This window comes from Pseudophryne corroboree, chromosome 6, assembly GCF_028390025.1.
Source record: "Pseudophryne corroboree isolate aPseCor3 chromosome 6, aPseCor3.hap2, whole genome shotgun sequence".
Taxonomy (NCBI): Eukaryota; Metazoa; Chordata; class Amphibia; order Anura; family Myobatrachidae; genus Pseudophryne; species Pseudophryne corroboree.
Genome location: NC_086449.1, coordinates 331,129,551 through 331,148,195, shown reverse-complemented (window position 1 = coordinate 331,148,195; position 18,645 = coordinate 331,129,551). Strand labels below are relative to the sequence as shown.

At 46.9% G+C, this 18,645-nt stretch overlaps 1 pseudogene; it reads right to left on the bottom strand.

The window, feature by feature from the left end:
- Positions 1-2,328: 2,328 nt before the first annotated feature.
- LOC134937398 (5S ribosomal RNA) lies at positions 2,329-2,447 on the bottom strand (annotated as a pseudogene).
- Positions 2,448-18,645: the final 16,198 nt, after the last annotated feature.

Below are 18,645 nucleotides of genomic sequence, written 5' to 3'. Positions count from 1 at the left end.
ATTACACCAGAATACAATGAAAATACTTAAATCGCATATCTGCTATAGACAAAGAATTAATAGCCTGTTGAAATGCAATGGTAACTTTTTGGTTATGCAATCTAAGTGTTATGCAGTCTAAGGTGACTTATAATATCATTACAGAAGGGCAGCAGGGTAAAAAAAAATTTTTTTTTAGCCAAGCCTGGGTTTGCGACACAGGCCCAGGCTGTAGCCTAATTTTCCACTGCCAGTTTTGTTTCCCTATGTGTAATTGTGCTTCTGTTGAGGGTCATGGGACATAGTAAAGGAAAATAAGTGCAGCAAGGAAGGATAAATCCGAGCCTGTTTTGTGCAATGTTTTATTTCATGTCCTATAGTTTGGGATTATATTGTTATCTATTTAATGGTTATACATTACACCAAGTAGAAATTATTTCGTCAGCTACATAGGTGAGTAACTGCAAACTCCATAACCTCTTACCATTTTGCAAAGATTATTGTTCTGTGTCCGTTTTGTATGTGCTTTGCAGGCATTGTGTGATTATTATGTGCACAGAGAGTATTTAAATCATTTCTTATTAAGTGGCGTGTATTGCATTTGTTACATACAAAGACGTGTGTAAGTGCAACTCCCGCAGGGTTGCTCTAATTTGGCGTAGTGTCTGTCAGGACCAAGCTGCTATTTTGAGATTGTGTGCCGGGAGATCCCCATCTGCGTGAACTTACCCACCGGAGCGTAACATTCAGTGTTCTGTCCTAAGCAGCCACATACTCTGTACAGCAGCAGCACAAAGCCAATGTGTATACAACATGTCCTACCTTCTGTTTATTTATAATTCCATTATACATACAGCAATTCATGGCACTCTCCATAATGTAAGACACAATTAGCTCTGTAGTGAGGAGCATGGCACCACCCCTGTATATAGGGTATAGGTGACAGTGAATGTAGTATTGTGTGACAGCTGTTGTGCAGCATAAGGTACTTATACAGTGTCGGACTGGGGCATGAAGGGCCCACCAGGGAAATGCAATCACAGGGGCCCACTAAGGGGCATTGCCATATGCTGGAAGGGGTGTGGCCACATGACCAGAGAGGAGTGGCCAGCCATTATAGGCGCCACCTAGCATAGTATATAAAGAAAAAGAGCTCTACCTCGCTGCCCATTTTAGGCTGTTGTGTATGTGCCTGGGTTACACCAGGAGAGAAAAGTAGTATATGTGTCTGGGTTATACCGGGAGAGGAAAAAAGGTAGTGGATTTGGGGATTCCGCACAGGACTGTGGGTCAGTTTAGAAAATGAATAAATAAAACAATTATAGATCTCTGAAAAAACTGACTGTGTAGGCCGTTGTCTACTGACTATCACCGCCTACCTGTCTTGCAATAATTTTTTGAGTGTGATTGTCAGTGGTGCTCCCAAGGTTAGTATAGAGTATACTGTTAAAGAGAAAAAGAAGTAACCTTGGTTGGGAGCACTCAATTCAAAGATAAGGAATTGTAATTATTATTGTGTTAAAACATAACTTTTATTGCGCTCTACTTAATAAAGGAAAAACATAGAGACCAACTTGGAAATTACAAGAGTTTCGTTGATGCAGCTAAATAAACGAGCAAGAAGATTTTTTTTTACCATGAAAATATAGAGATATGGGGGGTAATTCTGAGTTGATCGTAGCAGGAACTTTGTTAGCAGTTGGGCAAAACCATGTGCACTGCAGGGGAGGCAGATATAACATGTGCAAAGAGAGTTAGATTTGGGTGGGTAATTTTGTTTCTGTGCAGGGTAAATACTGGCTGCTTTATTTTTACACCGCAATTTAGATTGCAGATTGAACACACCACACCCAAATCTAACTCTCTCTACACGTTATATCTGCCTCCCCTGCAGTGCACATGGTTTTGCCCAACTGCTAACAAAGGGCCTAATTCTTAGTTGATCGCAGCAGCAAATTTGTTAGCAGTTGGGCAAAACCATGTGCACTGCAGGGGTACAGATATAACATGTGCAGAGAGAGTTAGATGGGGGGGGGGGGGGGTTGTTCAAACTGAAATCTAAGTTGCAGTGTAAAAATAAAGCAGAAAGTATTTACCCTGCACAGAAACAATATAACACACCCAAATCTAATGCTCTCTGCAAATGTTATATCTGCCCCCCCCCCTGCAATGCACATGGTTTTGCCCAATTGCTAACAAACTTGCTGCTGCGATCAACTCAGAATTACCCCCAAAGTTCCTGCTGCGATCAACTCAGAATTACCCCCGTAGTTCATTCTTTGCTTAGATGCATAATTTGTATGTCAGGAGCCATACACGTGATCCTCTTTCTGCGGTATTACCAAGTACAACCTACAACACCAGATATTCCCAGGTGGTCATCCAACCTGATATTGGTCCGGCCCCACACTGTATTGCTTCCAAGATCGGACGTGGTTGGGCATATACAGTGTGGTATGGTAGTAGGTTAAATGGCACTTACCAGAACCACTCTGCCACTTTTACAGATAAATGTTGGTCCAAGCAGGGAATGGAGAATAATATATCCCCTTGTAAATACTTGTCTGGATACAGGCATAGTGCATATCAAACAATGACCGTCATTCACCTTGTCAGTTACCCATTGTTGAGGGTGTAAGAAGGATTTAAATCATCTGGTCATACTTACTGGTGCAATAAATACACATGGGAGTGGAAATTCACCCCTTGTTTGCAATAGAGGTATGAGGCACCAGTGTCTCAGGGTCAACCGCGTAGCCAGTTATAAATGCATGTTGGTTTAAATGTTAGCTGGGACGGTAGTAACTTCACCCTTCTGCTGTTCTCCCGTCATGCCAAAATTAGGGTATCGAACAGGGAATGAGAGAGGGTGAGTCACCGTCTTGCAGCCTGAAAGAAGTGAGGAGATATATCAAACACTCCAATCGTAACAAGATTCTCCTTGGGATGAAATTTCACAGTGCAAGGAGTTAAATCTCCTTACTCCTATAGAGTGTGATAATATCAAGAAAAGCATGACTGGGAAACTGAGAAAACATACAAAAAACTTCCTAATATATATTGGTATATGTTTGCAATTGCAGTAATCAACAACAACAAGCGGTTTCCCTGTGAATCAAATTTTGTAAAAGGCTGCTAGAGTAACATGTGCTTTTATATCTTAGCTACATTGTATCAGAACATGAGCCAAACCACATTGCCTTTTATAATGACATTTTGTGGCAAGTGTCAAACACACATAGCTAACGTGATTGGTAACTGATGATATATACTGATGATATATACAGAGTGAGGGCAAGACGAATTTCTGGTGTCTGTCGTCCCCTTGTAAAAAAAGGGTGGGTGCCCCCACTTACGTACTAACTATTGTGTGTTTCCTGCTGGTATGCAAAAAATTTTTTTTTGAAGCATCATCTGTAAAATAGAAATATATATCACAGACCTGCGCTTTTATACCACTAAGCTTCCCCGCCAAGCCGTATGTTATATACAGGGTACCACACCATGTGGGAATACCTCCTGCCTGCCATTCATAGCCGCATTGATATTGATGGTATCGTGTTATATAGGTGGCGTTTGTAGGAAGTCCTTTCTCGCCTCCTCGCCGTTCAGGCCTGTTCAGCGTCTCCGGTGAGGATCGGAGGGCTGTGTGGGTCTGTGTCCTGCTGGCTCCAGCGGTCATGTGCGTGCACTCACCGTGACCGCGTTCACACCTCCCAACGTACGTTTCACGTTTAGCTTGTTCACGGGCTGCGCACAATAAAAGTTATGTTTTAACACAATAATAATTACAATTCCTTATCTCTGAATTGAGTGCTCCCAACCAAGGTTACTTTTTATACCGGGAAAGAGCAGTAGTATATGCGCCTGGGTTATACAGGGAGAGAGCAGTAGTATATGCGCCTGGGTTATACCAGGAGAGAACAGTAGTATATGCGCCTGGGTTACATCGGTAGAGAACAGTAGTATATGCACCTGGGTTATACCGAGAGAGAACAGTAGTATATGTGCATGGGTTACACCGGGAGAGAACATAAGTATATGCGCCTTGGTTACACCTGGAGAGAACAGTAGTATATGTGCCTGGGTTACACCTGAAGAGAACAGTAGTATACGTGCCTAGGTTATACCGGGAGAGAACAGTAGTATATGTGCCTGGGTTACACCTGGAGAGAACAGTAGTATACGCACCTGGGTTATACCGGGAGAGAACAGTAGTATACGCACCTGGGTTACACCGGGAGAGAACAGAAGATACAAATAATGACCCCAATAGAGTGCCAGATACATATAATGACCCCATTAGTGCCAGATACACATAATGACCCCAGTAGAGCAGTGCCAGATACACAGATGCCCCCAGCAGTGCCAGATACACGGATGCCCCCAGCAGTGCCAGATACACAGATGCCTCCAGCAGTGCCAGATACACGGATGCCCCCAGCAGTGCCAGATACACGGATGTCCCCAGCAGTGCCAGATTCATGGATGCCCTCACCAGTGCCAGATACACAGATGCCCCCATCAGTGCCATATACACAGATGCCCCCATAGTGCAGTGCCAGATACACGGATGCCGCCAGCAGTGCCAGATACACGGATTCCCCCAGCAGTGCCAGATACATGGATGCCCCCAGCAGTGCCAGATACACAGATGCCCCCAGCAATGCCAGATACACAGGTGCCCCACTGCCAGATACATAGATAATGCCCCCACAGTGCTGCTTACCGCCACCGCTCCTGTGTCTGAGGCCTCTGACTCTGCTTCACACAGTCACCGCCACTGTCTGGGCTCTGCAGCCTGCTGCTTCATGTGAGGGCCGGGGAGAAGAGCGCAGCATGCGCATCTCTTCCCCTCAGTCCAATCTTGTGTCACTGCGGCCGCCCGGGATCACCTGCTCCCGTGGCTGCAGTGCCAGATACACGGATTCCCCCAGCAGTGCCAGATACATGAATTCCCCCAGCGGTGCCAGATACGTGGATGCCCCAGCAGTGCCAGATACACAGATGCCCCCAGCAATGCCAGATACACAGGTGCCCCAGTGCCAGATACACAGATAATGCCCCCACGGTGCTGCAGACCGTCGCCGCTCCTGTGTCTGAGGCCTCTGGCTCTGCTTCACACAGTCACCGCCACTGTCTGGGCTCTGCAGCCTGCTGCTTCATGTGAGGGCCGGGGAGAAGAGCGCAGCACGCGCATCTCCTCCCCTCAGTCCAATCCCGTGTCACTGCGGCCGCCCGGGATCACCTGCTCCCGTGGCTGGGGAGGAGAGTGCAGTGCGCATCGCACCTCTCCTCCCCTCCGTCCGCCTCTTGTAACAAAAGAGGGCAGGGCTAATACTCGGCAGGGTCTACCGATGAGTTCACTGACTCCCCAGTGACCCAGTCCGACCCTGTACTTATATACTTTATCTTGGGTAAATCCACATATTCATAACCATTATATAACTACACTCGTCCCAAGCAAGTCCTAACTGCAGAATAGGAAAACAAAGGTTTCCAAACATGATCTTAATCATTTTCAATAGCTGTAGCTTTAGCATTAAACATTAGGCCAAACTCCTAGTGCAGGCCCAAATCTGAGGCTAACCTCGCTACAATTTGCAGCATCACTTGCATTGGTGGAAACCAACTGTACATTTTTTGTGCAGTAAAATCATTAATATACAGCAAATTTTTATTGGATAAAGAAGGAAATCCACCTGTATTGCCAGGAACGAGAAGCTTGATGGGGGAACCGCGTGTACAGTAGGGGCTCAGTTATCATTAAATATTTGTGGCTTATTCCCCGAAAAAATATTAGTATATGCTGTGTACCTTGTTTCAATTTTAAAAGAGCATGAACAATTGGTCTTCTTTATTAATAAAAATAATAATTCAATTACCTGCGATCATTGATTGTGGGTAATTGCGATGCCCAGGACTATTCAATTTGCGAGATGCAACTTATCAGGGATTTTGTTTCACCTGCCTCAGGCAGGCGTACAAAATCCCTGAAAACAGCCCCATTTTCATCCGAATACAGGGGGTCATTCCGAGTTTATCGCTAGCTGCATTCATTCGCTGTGCAGCGATGAGGCAAAAAAACTGCACTTCTGCGCATGCGTATGCGGCGCAATGCGCACGCATGACGTACTATTACAATGAACAATGTAGTTTCACACAGGGTCTAGCGATGCTTTTCATTCGCACTGGCTGCCGCAGAGTGATTGACATGAAGTGGGCATTTCTGGGTGTCAACTGACCGTTTTCAGGGAGTGTTCGGAAAAACGCAGGCGTGCCTGAATAAACGCAGGCGTGGCTGGGCGAATGCAGGGCGTGTTTGTGACGTCAAAACAGGAACTGAATGGTTTGAAGTGATTGCAAGCGCTTAGAAGGTTTAGAGCTACTCTGAAACTGCACAAAAAAACTTTGTAGCCGCTCTGCGATCCTATCGTTCGTACTTCTGCTAAGCTAAAATACACTCCCAGTGTAGTGGCAAACGCAGGATTTGCATGGGGGTGGGGGTCCAGAACTGGGTGGAGGCAAGCACGGGGTTGGGGACTGAGGTGACCCAGTATATGCTGGGTCCGTAAAACTAGTGTGTCTGTGTGTGTATGTATGTATATATGTATGTATGTATATATATATATATATATATATATATATATATATGAAAAAAAGAAATAATGGAGGGCGCAGTGGTGAGTATAGAATTACAAGTTTTTACTGGCATCAATATCACTCACGTACATTTAAAGTAAAAATTAACCAGCGCGATGTAGATCATCAGTGGAGCCTCCGGAAAACCGCACCAATGAACCCCGTCGCTCACAGGATAACAACAGCCGCTAAATCCTTCCAGCCGCACGGACTTGAATCACAGACCACACGCGTCGACACTTGAGACACTGGATCCTTGAACCTCGTCCTGCTGGCCACGCCCAACGCGTTTCGTCGCAAGACTTCGTCAGGGGGTGTGCTGAGGAGTACGGGTTTACTCCTAGAGGAGGACTGCTGCAAAAATACATATGGACTGATATACATTTCAAAGACTTTGTGCGGGATTGCGCGACATCTTTTCCATATATATATATATACACATACATATACATACACACATACACACACATATACATATCTACACATATATACCATATATACACATATACACACATATATATATATATACCATATATACAAACATATATATATATATATTATACACATATACATATACACATAGCATATTAAACATGCAGAGATATATATATATATATATATATCTACATATATATACATACAGTACACGTATATATACACATGTATATATATATATTATATGTGTGTGTGTGTGTGTGTGTGTGTGTGTGTATGCACATGGATATATATGTACTATAATTAAAATAGAGTAAACTTTTATTAAGCACTTACAAGTGCCACCAGGAAGACAGCAGGCTGCAGAGGACGCTAGACAGCCATTAATAATACTCATGCAGCAAAATGCAGCCCGAAAAAACAACAACATTATTTTAATTTTTTTTTTGGGTGGAGGGGGAGGGGGGGGGGGGTTGTGGTTGCTCGGAAACCCCACTGTGTGCGCCACTGCAGTGCGAGGCGGCATAGCGTTTGCACGGCTGCTAAAAACTGCTAGCGTGCGAACAACTCAGAATGACCACCCCAGAGCTGTTTCTACCGCCCTGATGTGCTAATAATGGAGTTTTGTTTTCAAAAAACTGCTCCAGCCTCCAGCCCCATCCCAAACGCTCCCTCCGCTCTCCGGTATGAAATGGTGCCCGATCACGAAGGACTTTTATATGGCATCAAAAACACGCAAGATCTGACTTCAGGGAAAATGAAATTTTGCCTCTTTCTGGGATCGGAGTGTCACGGAAAGACCTGAGCAGGGACTCGGAAACACTCAGATCTCCTAAGTTTAGGGTTTTTTAGAAAAAAAATAACCTCACATCTCTAATTATACATCATACCGAGTACAATATAAATGTGTTTTCCTTTTCTCGGTACACCTGCAGTAAGGGAGTAACTAACTCCCTTCTGATACTCTAATTTGTATACATGTGTATCATAGAGCAGCTAAAACAAATATCACTGAGGATATAAAAGGTGTGTGATAGAACACGAGAGGTACAAAAAGCACTATACCTATCACAAGGCGCAGGAGGGCATGTAGAAATCAACACATTCATTACACAAGTGTTATCAAGTCTTCATATTGGACTAACATTAGCATCAATATTGCAGATTAATGTCGATCTATAGAATATAAAATTTATATTTATAGAATGTAAAATAATATGCTTCATAAAATGTAATCACTGACATCTATATAGGTCACATTAATTATTATAAACACGGCTCACAATCTTATGCTATTCAGCCCTGCATAGGTAGCCATAATATGGGCATGCATGTAGTGTATAGTGCGAATGCGGTGAGGTAAATGGCTGGGGAGGCATTGGCTAGTATCAAGGGTCAAGGGTCCATGTGGGCATTATACAAAGGTGCAGCAGTATATACTGCTGGCAGTGGCGTAACTACTGCCCCCGCAGTCCTCGCGGTGGCTTGGAGGCGCAGGGCTGCGGGGGCGCCGCCACTGATTTAGTGCAGATTGACATGCGGACGAGCCGTCTGCATGTCAATCTGCTGTCTCCTCCCACTCCTTCCCTCCGCTGCTGTGATGGAGGGACACGGAGGGCACAGCGCGCGCCTCTCCTGTGTCCCTCCTGCGTCTCCGGCGGGTCTATTAAATGACGTGCCCGTTCGTGAGCTCTGATTGGCTCACGAACCGTCACTTCATTTAACAGACCCGCAGGAGACGCAGGAGTGACACAGGAGAGGCGTGCGTTGTGCCCTCCGTGTCCCTCCATCACAAAACAGCGGGGGAGCGGGTAGGTGGAGTTTAACTGGCACTTGGGGAGCATATTCTGCACAGGGGGAGGGGGAGCATATTTTGCACTTCAGGGGGCATATGTGGCACTGAGGGGGCATATGTGGCACTGGGGGGGTATATGTGTACCTGGCACATGGGGGGGCTATATTTGGCACTGGGGGCATGTGAGTACCTGGCACTGTGGGGGAATATCTGGCACTGGGGGCATATGTGGCACTGGGAGCACAGCCCCCTAGCAACGAGCATGACACCCAGCGCATGAAACCCCTGGCAACGAGCATGACACCCTGAGCATGAAAACACCTGGCACCGTGCATGGAACCAAGAGCATGAAACCCCTGGCAACGAGCATGACACCCAGTGCATGAAACCCCTGGCAACGAGCATGACACCCTGAGCATGAAAACCCCTGGCACCGTGTATGGAACCAAGAGCATGAATCCCCTGGCAACGAGCAGGTAATTTAAAAGTAATTAGAAGCCTTACTGTAGGACTTAATGTGTAATGGGCATTGCGGTGTGTGGCATAATGTATCACGGACATTGCGGTGTGTGTCATAATGTGTCACAGGCATTACGGTGTGTGGCATACTATATCACGGGCATTGTGGTATGTGGTATAATGTCTCAGGGGCATAGCAGTGTGGCATAATGTATAACGGGCATTGCGGTGTGTGGCATAGGGTATAACGGGCATTACGGTATGTGTCACAGGCATTACGGTGTGTGGTATACTATATCACTGGCATTGTGGTATGTGGTATAATGTCTCAGGGTCATTGCAGTGTGTGGCATAATGTATCACGGACATTGCGGTGTGTGTCATAATGTGGTCAGGCATTACGGTGTGTGGTATACTATATCACAGGTATTGTGGTATGTGGTATAATGTCTCAGGGTCATTGTAGTGTGTGGTATAATGTCTCAGGGTCATTGCGGTGTGCGTCATAATGTGTCACAGGCATTGTATGTGCTATAATGTATAGGGGCATTGCAGTGTGTAGCATAATGTATAACGGGCATTGCGATTCCTGTCATAATGTGTCACAGGCATTACGGTGTGTGGCATAATGTGTCGGGGGCATTATGGTGTGTGCATATTGTGTGTGGCATAATGTCTAAGGGTCATTGCAGTATGTGGCATAATGTATACTGGGCATTACTATAAGGAGGAAAAATGACAAATAATGTAAGGGGCATGAATCAGAATTATTTTTCTTTCCTGTGGTGGCCAACGTCTGGGCGTGCAGGTTGCAAAACTGGGGTATAAGGTAGTCTTTTCCCGCAATGCCACACCCCTTTCTGCGAAGCCACGCCCATTCCAACAAAGCCACACCCCTTTTGCCGCGCACGCCTAAGGCGCGCGCAGATTCATCGCTTTACTAGTGCCAATTATGGAGGGGGGAGAGAATTTTTTGGCTTGGGGGAGAAAAATTTCTAGTTACGCCACTGACTGCTGGGGTTTTGATCAGAGATGTGCGGACAGGATAGGCAGATGAGGCAGAGCCTCACCTGTCATACTCCAGTATACCACAGAGTTTTACTATAAAAATGATTAGAATAATACAAAGAATACAAAGAAGATATTTATGATCTCTCTTTTTGTATGTTTTCATGTCATTTTTATAGTCAACACTCTGGAATATACTGGAGTATGATAGGAGAGGCTCAGCCTCCCCTGACCGCAAGTAACTAGTATGCAGTAAAGCTGAAGGTGTATTCTGTGGAGCCGAGAGAGGGGGGGAGGGTATAGATTGCCTGGGCCCAAGTCTGATGGAGGGGCCCAGTCGGAGCCCAGGTCCCCAAACCCCCCCTCTTACCTGGAAGCAGTAGCTGCAGATTTTCTTCTCAGCCCAGCACACACTGCTGTATGCTGGGCTGCAGTGTGGCCAGGGAAGTGCTTAACATACAATTTTTTCCTGTATTTTTTTCTGTGGGTGCATGGCCATGCCTCCTGTGATTAGGCCATGTCCCCTGAAAATGACCTGGGCCTGAGGCATGCTATGCTCCTGTAAGTAGGTGCTTCTCATGTGTTATACACCCCTCCAAAGAGGTGTGGCCATGCTCCCAAAATGCTGTGGTCACACCCCCTCCAGGGGGGGCTCGGATGCCCAGGAAGTTGTTGTACCGGGGCCAAGGATTTCTCTTGGCAGCCCTGGGTGTATTCAAGGATGACAACAAATCAGCAAGGATGAGGACTTAGGGGTCTCAGGGCCGGTGCTAGGGAGTTCGGCGCCCCCCCTGCAAACTATACATTTGCGCCCTCCCATACTTTACAAAGGGACACAACGCATCGAAAAAGAGGCGGGGCCACACAATAGTACCCCTATTTAAAACGCTCCCAGTAGTGGCACTGCTTACACATAATGCCCCAGTTGTAGCACAGCTTACACATAACGACCCCAGTGGTAGTGCCGCTTATACATAATGACCCTAGTAGTAGCGCCACTTACACATAATAAATCCAGTAGTAGCACAGCTTACACATAATGCCCCAGTAGTAGCGCAACTTACATGTAATGCCCCCACTAGTAGCGCTGCTTACACGGAACACCCCCAGTAGTAGCACAGCTTACACGGAACGCCCTTAGTAGTAACGCTGCTTACACATAATGCCCCAGTTGTAGCACAGCTTACACATTACGCCACAGTAGTAGCTCCGCTTACACATAATGACCCCAATAGTAGTGCAGCTTACACATAATGACCCCAGTAGTAGCGCCACTTACACATAACAAATCCAGTAGTAGCACAGCTTACCCGTAATGCCCCAGTAGTAGCGCAACTTACATGTAATGCCCCCACTAGTAGCTGCTTACACATAATGCTCCAGTAGTAGCGCCGCTTACATGTAACGAACCCAGTCATAGCTCCGCTTACACATAACGAACCCGGTAGTAGCGCTGCTTACACGTAACAAACCCAGTAGTAGCGCCGCTTACACATAACGCCCCAGTAGTAGCGCCGCTTACACATAACGCCTCAGTAGTAGCGCCACTTACACGTAACGCCCCAGTAGTAGTGCCGCTTACAAATAATGCCCCATTAGTAGCGCAACTTACACGTAACACCCCCAGTAGTAGCACAGCTTACACGTAATTCCCCAGTAGTAGCGCAGTTTACACGTAATACCCCAGTAGTAGCAACGCTTACACGTAATGCCCCAGTAGTAGCACTGCTTACACGTAATGCCCACAGAAGTGCAGTTTATTCACATCCCCCCCGCACACATACACATACATAAATACACATACATACATACATACACACACACACACAGACTTTCTCTTACTCTCCCTGGCTGGCAGGATCTGGAGCAACATGTCCTCTCTGTGGCACGGCAGTCTGCTGGTCCCATGTAGCTCCACCCCTCCACCCGTGTAGCCCCGCCCCTCCACCTGTGTAGCTCTGCCCATTTTCATCCGATTACTAGTCACTGCCGCTGTCACAGGAGGGTGAGAGGAGGCTTTAAGCTGCTGGCGCCGCTGACTGTCATGCCGTGACAGGCACAGCAGCCGGCAGCAGCAGGGAGGCCAGGCGCACCATCGGGGATGCAGAGCAGAGAGAGCGCCTCTTCACCCTGACACCTATCTGCTCTGCATCCCTTTGCTGAGCGGGTAGCGCCGGGCCTGCCTTGGATGGAGATAAAGTGGACGCAGATAAAGTACCAGCCAATCGGCTACTAACTGCCATGTTACAGGCTGGGTTTAAAAAATGACAGTTAGGAGCCTATTGGCTGGTACTTTATCTCCGTCCACTTTATCTCCATCCGAGGTTTAGTAAATAGACCCCTTAAGCTTTAAGTAGAGATAGAGTGGTAGATTTGAACGTCTGAGTAGAGGCTTAGTGGAGAACAAAGAAGCAAATGAGTTCCCAACTTCCCACAGAGAAAACATAAAAAGAGAAAGCAGAGGGCTTAGAAAGGAGTCTTGAGGCTCCTCTAGAAAAGAGAGTTAGAGGATGGAAGGATTTGTCAGAAACAGACACCAAAAGGGTATTTAGAAATGTAGGAGTGAAAAGTCCTGCTAAGTGAGAGGAGATAAAGGGGGTAAACTGTTTGAACAGCAGTAGAGAGAACAGGGAGAATGAGTGAGCCTTTGACTAGGCCGTTAGTAGATCATTGGTCATGTTAAGATAAAAGTCTTGTTAAGTGTAGAGGTGGGAAGCTCTCAGAGCCGTAACTAGACTTGTGTGTGTCCCATGCCAGAAAAAGAATTGGAACCCCCCGCCCATTTTACCAATAGGGACATGACAAAATTGAACCCTGAGAAAACCCATGCTATGATGCCCCTTCCTATATATATATATATATATATATATATATATATATATATTGCAGCAGGTCCGGCACACACTGTTACTTGTAATAACTGTCCCTGTTGCCTTCCGTAGATGCAGATAGCACTGCCATGTAGAAAAATTAAAAAGGTTAAAATGTGAATGCAACATTTACTGTCAAAATGTTGCATTCACATTTTAACCTTTTTATTTTTTCTCGATTACACTTGTTCACTGGCTATATCACTTTTCACCAGGGCTGTTCTTTTATATGTACTTTTATCACTAACTAGCAGTTATCAGCCCCATATGTCGGTATGCACGTGTGTTCTTGCCAGCAACACCCACATTTATGTTTTTACAATTGTTCTCACTTTTGTCCGTTAGCTTCAGCGGGTTACCAGCGGAGGCCGGGACGCCCGAGGTTGCCGTGGTTACCGGAAGACGTCACTTCCTGGAAACCGCAAGCAGGAACTCACCGGAAGCCCGGCCCCACGCCAGCTCCCGCTGTACGGTGCTACGGCCACATTGGTGGTGGGACACATAAAGGTATGATTGATTACACTGTGTAACTTTGTTCTTTCCACAGCATACAGCCTTTAAAAAAGCGCCCTGTGCGGCGCTGAAACGTTGGCAACGCTGTGCCATTCACTTATGTGATTTTTCACAAAAATATTATACTAAATCCCTTGGAGGGCACCGGGGCAGCTGACATTTGTTTGTGGGAGTGCCGACCATCGTTGGTCTTATATATATATATATATATATATATATATATAGAGAGATATATATAGAGATATATATATATATATATATATATATATATATTATACAGACATTTCCAGAGCACTGCAAGAAAATGTATTTGGACACAAATCCTCTTTATATCACGTTCATGCACTTAACCCGAGAGCTCGCAGCCAATCAGCCACAACCGGCTGCATCCCAGCCAAACACCCCTCCCACCAGGCCACTTGATCCCGCATAGTAACTATGAAATTTCTATCTATATGAAGCTAGCTGTACCCCGTAAAAAAGCAATAACACCATAATCGAGCAGATCCATGCAGTGTGCAGCCACACATCCAATCCTTTGCAGCCCCTCACTACATAGATCTGCCCAGCTGTAACGCTAATCACCCCTTCACAAAGTACAATGTAAGCTTCAAATAGTTAAAACTTTCCAACTTGGAATTCTCTAGCTTTCTATGCAAGGGCAGATGGCTCAATGAATAGAGCGTTTGACTGCAATGACCCAGGCAACGGGTTTGAATCCCAGGCACATTAGCATCCTGAAATGTAATAAAGACAGTGCGACAGAACAAAAAAGAGCTATTAAATGAAGTCCATGAATGCTGTATAGGTGTCAGCGACAAAAAGGGTGGGGTAGGAGACAGTGGCAGTCAGGAGATGCAGGGCTTCAAAAGGGGGGAAGAGGTAAGTAAAAGTAATTTGATAATTGACAAATGCTGCCAACAGCGGCCCCTATCCTGCAGTGCTATGTGCAGAGCACACTCCGCCCACACCTAGTTACGGCCCTGGAAGCCCTATTGCAGAGGGTCATGTAGTTTGGGAGCAAAAGGAAGCTCGGCAGATTATTTTTTGAAGATAAGAAAGGTAAGTGCATGTTTGCAGATGGAAGGAAAAGATTGAAGACGTGAGGCAGATGCAGGCAAACATTGGGGGCGGTATGTAGGAGAAGGTTGAAAGAATGTTTATTAGACATTGTTCTTGTTGACAACTAATTAAGAAATCTGAGAATGTTTGTGCAATACACTGTAAGTAAATAATCAAATAGAATATGCCTCCTACTAAAGTTTAGGAAACAATTTACTGTTCCAATGTGTAATGCCTACTTGATTTTGCTGTATAAATAGCCAGGATTCTTCCCTCATTCAATCATGTACATTTTGTTCTACTGTGTAACATTCAGAGGTGTAGCGCAGAACAAGATCACCTCACGGCGCAACCCCTCATATACTCACAAACACATAGTTCCCGACAGGGAAAAAAGCATTAATCCCTACGAGGAAAAAAAAACACAATAGCCTCCACAGGGGGGAAAAGAAAAGCACTCACACAATGTCCCCTAACGCCCCCTGTAGCAGTAATGCTTAAACACATAACGCCCTCTGTAGTAGTGACGCTTACACGTAACTCCCCCTGTACCAGTTGCGCTTACACGCGTAATGCCCCCTGTAGCAGTGACGCTTACACGCGTAACGCCCCCTGTAGCAGTGACGCTTACACGCGTAGTGATGCTTACACACGTAACGCCCCCTGTACCAGTGATGCTTACATGTAACGCCCCCTGTAGCTGTGACGCTTACATGCGTAATGCCCCCTGTAGCAGTGATGCTTACACACGTAACGCCCCCTATACCAGTGACGCTTACACACGTAATGCCTCCCATAGCAGTGACGCTTACACGCGTAGTGATGCTTACACACGTAACGCCCCCTGTACCAGTGATGCTTACATGTAACGCCCCCTGTAGCTGTGACGCTTACATGCGTAATGCCCCCTGTAGCAGTGATGCTTACACACGTAACACCCCCTGTACCAGTGACGCGTTCACACATAATGCCCCCTGTACTAGTGACGCTTACACGTAACGCCCCCTGTGCCAGTGACGCTTACACGTAACGCCCCATGTAGCAGTGATGCTTACACGTAACGCCCCCTGTAGCAGTGGCACTTACACGTAACGCCCCCTGTAGCAGTGGCGCTTACACGTAATGCCCCCTGTACCAGTGACACTTACACGTAACGCCCCCTGTACCAGTGACGCTTACACGTAACGTCCCCTGTACCAGTGATGCTTACACACGTAGTGATGCTTACACACGTAATGCCCCCTGTATTAGTGACGCTTACACGTAATGCCCCCTGTGCCAGTGATGCTTACACGTAACGCCCCCTGTAGCAGTGATGCTTACACGTAATGCCCCCTGTAGCAGTGGCGCTTACACGTAACACCCCCTGTACCAGTGACGCTTACATGTAACGTCCCCTGTACCAGTGATGCTTACACGCGTAGTGATGCTTACACACGTAATGCCCCCTATAACAGTGACGCTTACACGTAACGCCCCCTGTACCAGTGACGCTTACATGTAACGTCCCCTGTACCAGTGATGCTTACACGTGTAGTGATGCTTACACACGTAATGCCCCCTGTACTAGTGATGCTTACACGTAATGCCCCCTGTGCCAGTGACGCTTACACGTAACGCCCCCTGTAGCAGTGATGCTTACACGTAATGCCCCCTGTAGCAGTGGCACTTACACGTAACAACCCCTGTACCAGTGACGCTTACACGTAACGCCCCCTGTACCAGTGACCCTTACACGCGTAGTGATGCTTACACATGTAACGCCCCCTGTACCAGTGATGCTTACAAGTAATGCCCCCTGTAGCAGTGACGCTTACACGCGTAATGCCCCCTGTACCAGTGATGCTTACACACGTAACGCCCCCTGTACCAGTGACGCTTACACGTAATGCCTCCTATACCAGTGACGCTTTCACACGTAACGCCCCCTGTACCAGTGACACTTACACGTAACGCCCCCTGTACCAGTGACGCTTACACGTAATGCCCCCTGTACCAGTGATGCATACACGTAACGCCCCCTGTACCAGTGATGCTTACACACGTAACGTCCTCTGTATCAGTGATGCCTAAACACATTATGCCACAGTCATACACACACACACACACACACACACACACACACACACACACACATACATACACACACCACATACACATACATTATACACATTCACAGTCGCACATACATATACAGTACACAGATACTGTATACACACACACACACACACACACACACACACACACACACACACACACACACACACACACACAGTTTCACTCACTCAATCTCCGTCCACTTACTGTGCATAAGGAAATCGGGCAGGCGGGAGCTGCAGCATGTCATCCTCCTGTGTTGCAGGCAACAATCTGGTCCCGTGTAGCTCCTCCCATTTTCCCATGTAGCTTTGCCCCCTTTTAGGTCCACGGCGCACACACACTGCACTGTGACAGGGGAGGGGGAGAGGAGGCTTCATGATGCCAGGCGCCCTCTGAAGTTTCTGGCGCCTGGAGCTTCCGCTCCACCGGAAGCACCCTCCCTACGCCCCTGCTAACATTTATATGTTTTTGCTGTATAACTAGGAGCCTCACATCTCACATTAGCAGCCTCATATTTGGACACTGCCAGGAACTATACAAAAGACTGTCATGTATTAGTTTCTGTGTAACGTGTGGGGCCGGGGATGTAGTTATGTAACCAGTGGTCGGGAGACGGACGGTCACTATACCTACGCCGGGATCCTGACCAATTGACAGCCCGACAGGCGGCATGCCGACTAACAGGGACTATTCCCACTTGTGAGTGTCCACAACACCTATAGAGTGGGAATAGAACCTGTGGCGAGGGCAGCGAGCCACTGAGCCCGCTGCATAGCCAGCTGAGTGAGCCTGCAAGGGGCTTCATTGCACTCCGGCCTCACTGGCAATCTAAAGCTCAGAATCCCAGCATCGGAATGGTGACTGGGGGATCCCAAACGCTGGTCACCTGAACCCAACCCATGGGGCCCACTGGCAATCATTTGATTTAAAAAAAAAAAAAAAAAAATGCTGTATAAATGAATGGGGGTGTGGACTAAAATATTGACAGTGTCTAGATCAGGGGTGGGCAATTATTTCAGCTGGGGGGCCGCTTAACACTTCCAGCGAATATTCGAGGGCCACACACAAAATACTCAAAAAGAGATCCCTTTTTACACATTACGGCAGACAGCGTGCCCTTTTTACACATTATGGCAGACAGTGTCCCCCTTTTTACACATTACGACAGACAGCACCCCCATTTTTATAATTACGGCAGACAGCGCCCCCGCTTTTATACATTACGGCAGACAGCGCCCCCGCTTTTATACATTACGGCAGACAGCGCCCCCGCTTTTATACATTACGGCAGACAGCGCCCCCGCTTTTATACATTACGGCAGACAGCGCCCCCGCTTTTATACATTACGGCAGACAGCGTCCCCGTTTTTATACATTACGGCAAACAGCATCCCCTTTTTACACATTACGGCAGACATCGCCCCCGTTTTTATACATTACGGCAGACAGTGCCCCCGTTTTTACACATTACGGCAGACAGCACCCCCCATTTTTACACATTACGGCAGACAGCACCCCCGTTTTTATAATTACGGCAGACATCGCCCCCGTTTTTATACATTACGGCAGACAGCGCCCCCGTTTTTACACATTACGGCAGACAGCGCCCCCGTTTTTACACATTACGGCAGACAGGGCCCCCGTTTTTACACATTAGGGCAGACAGTCCCTACCCCCCTTTCCCCACCCTCCCCTAAACCTATATAGCAGTCCTTACCCTCCCCCCCCCACTCCCCTAAACCCATACAACCGTTTTTAACTCCCCTCCCCATAACTTATAGG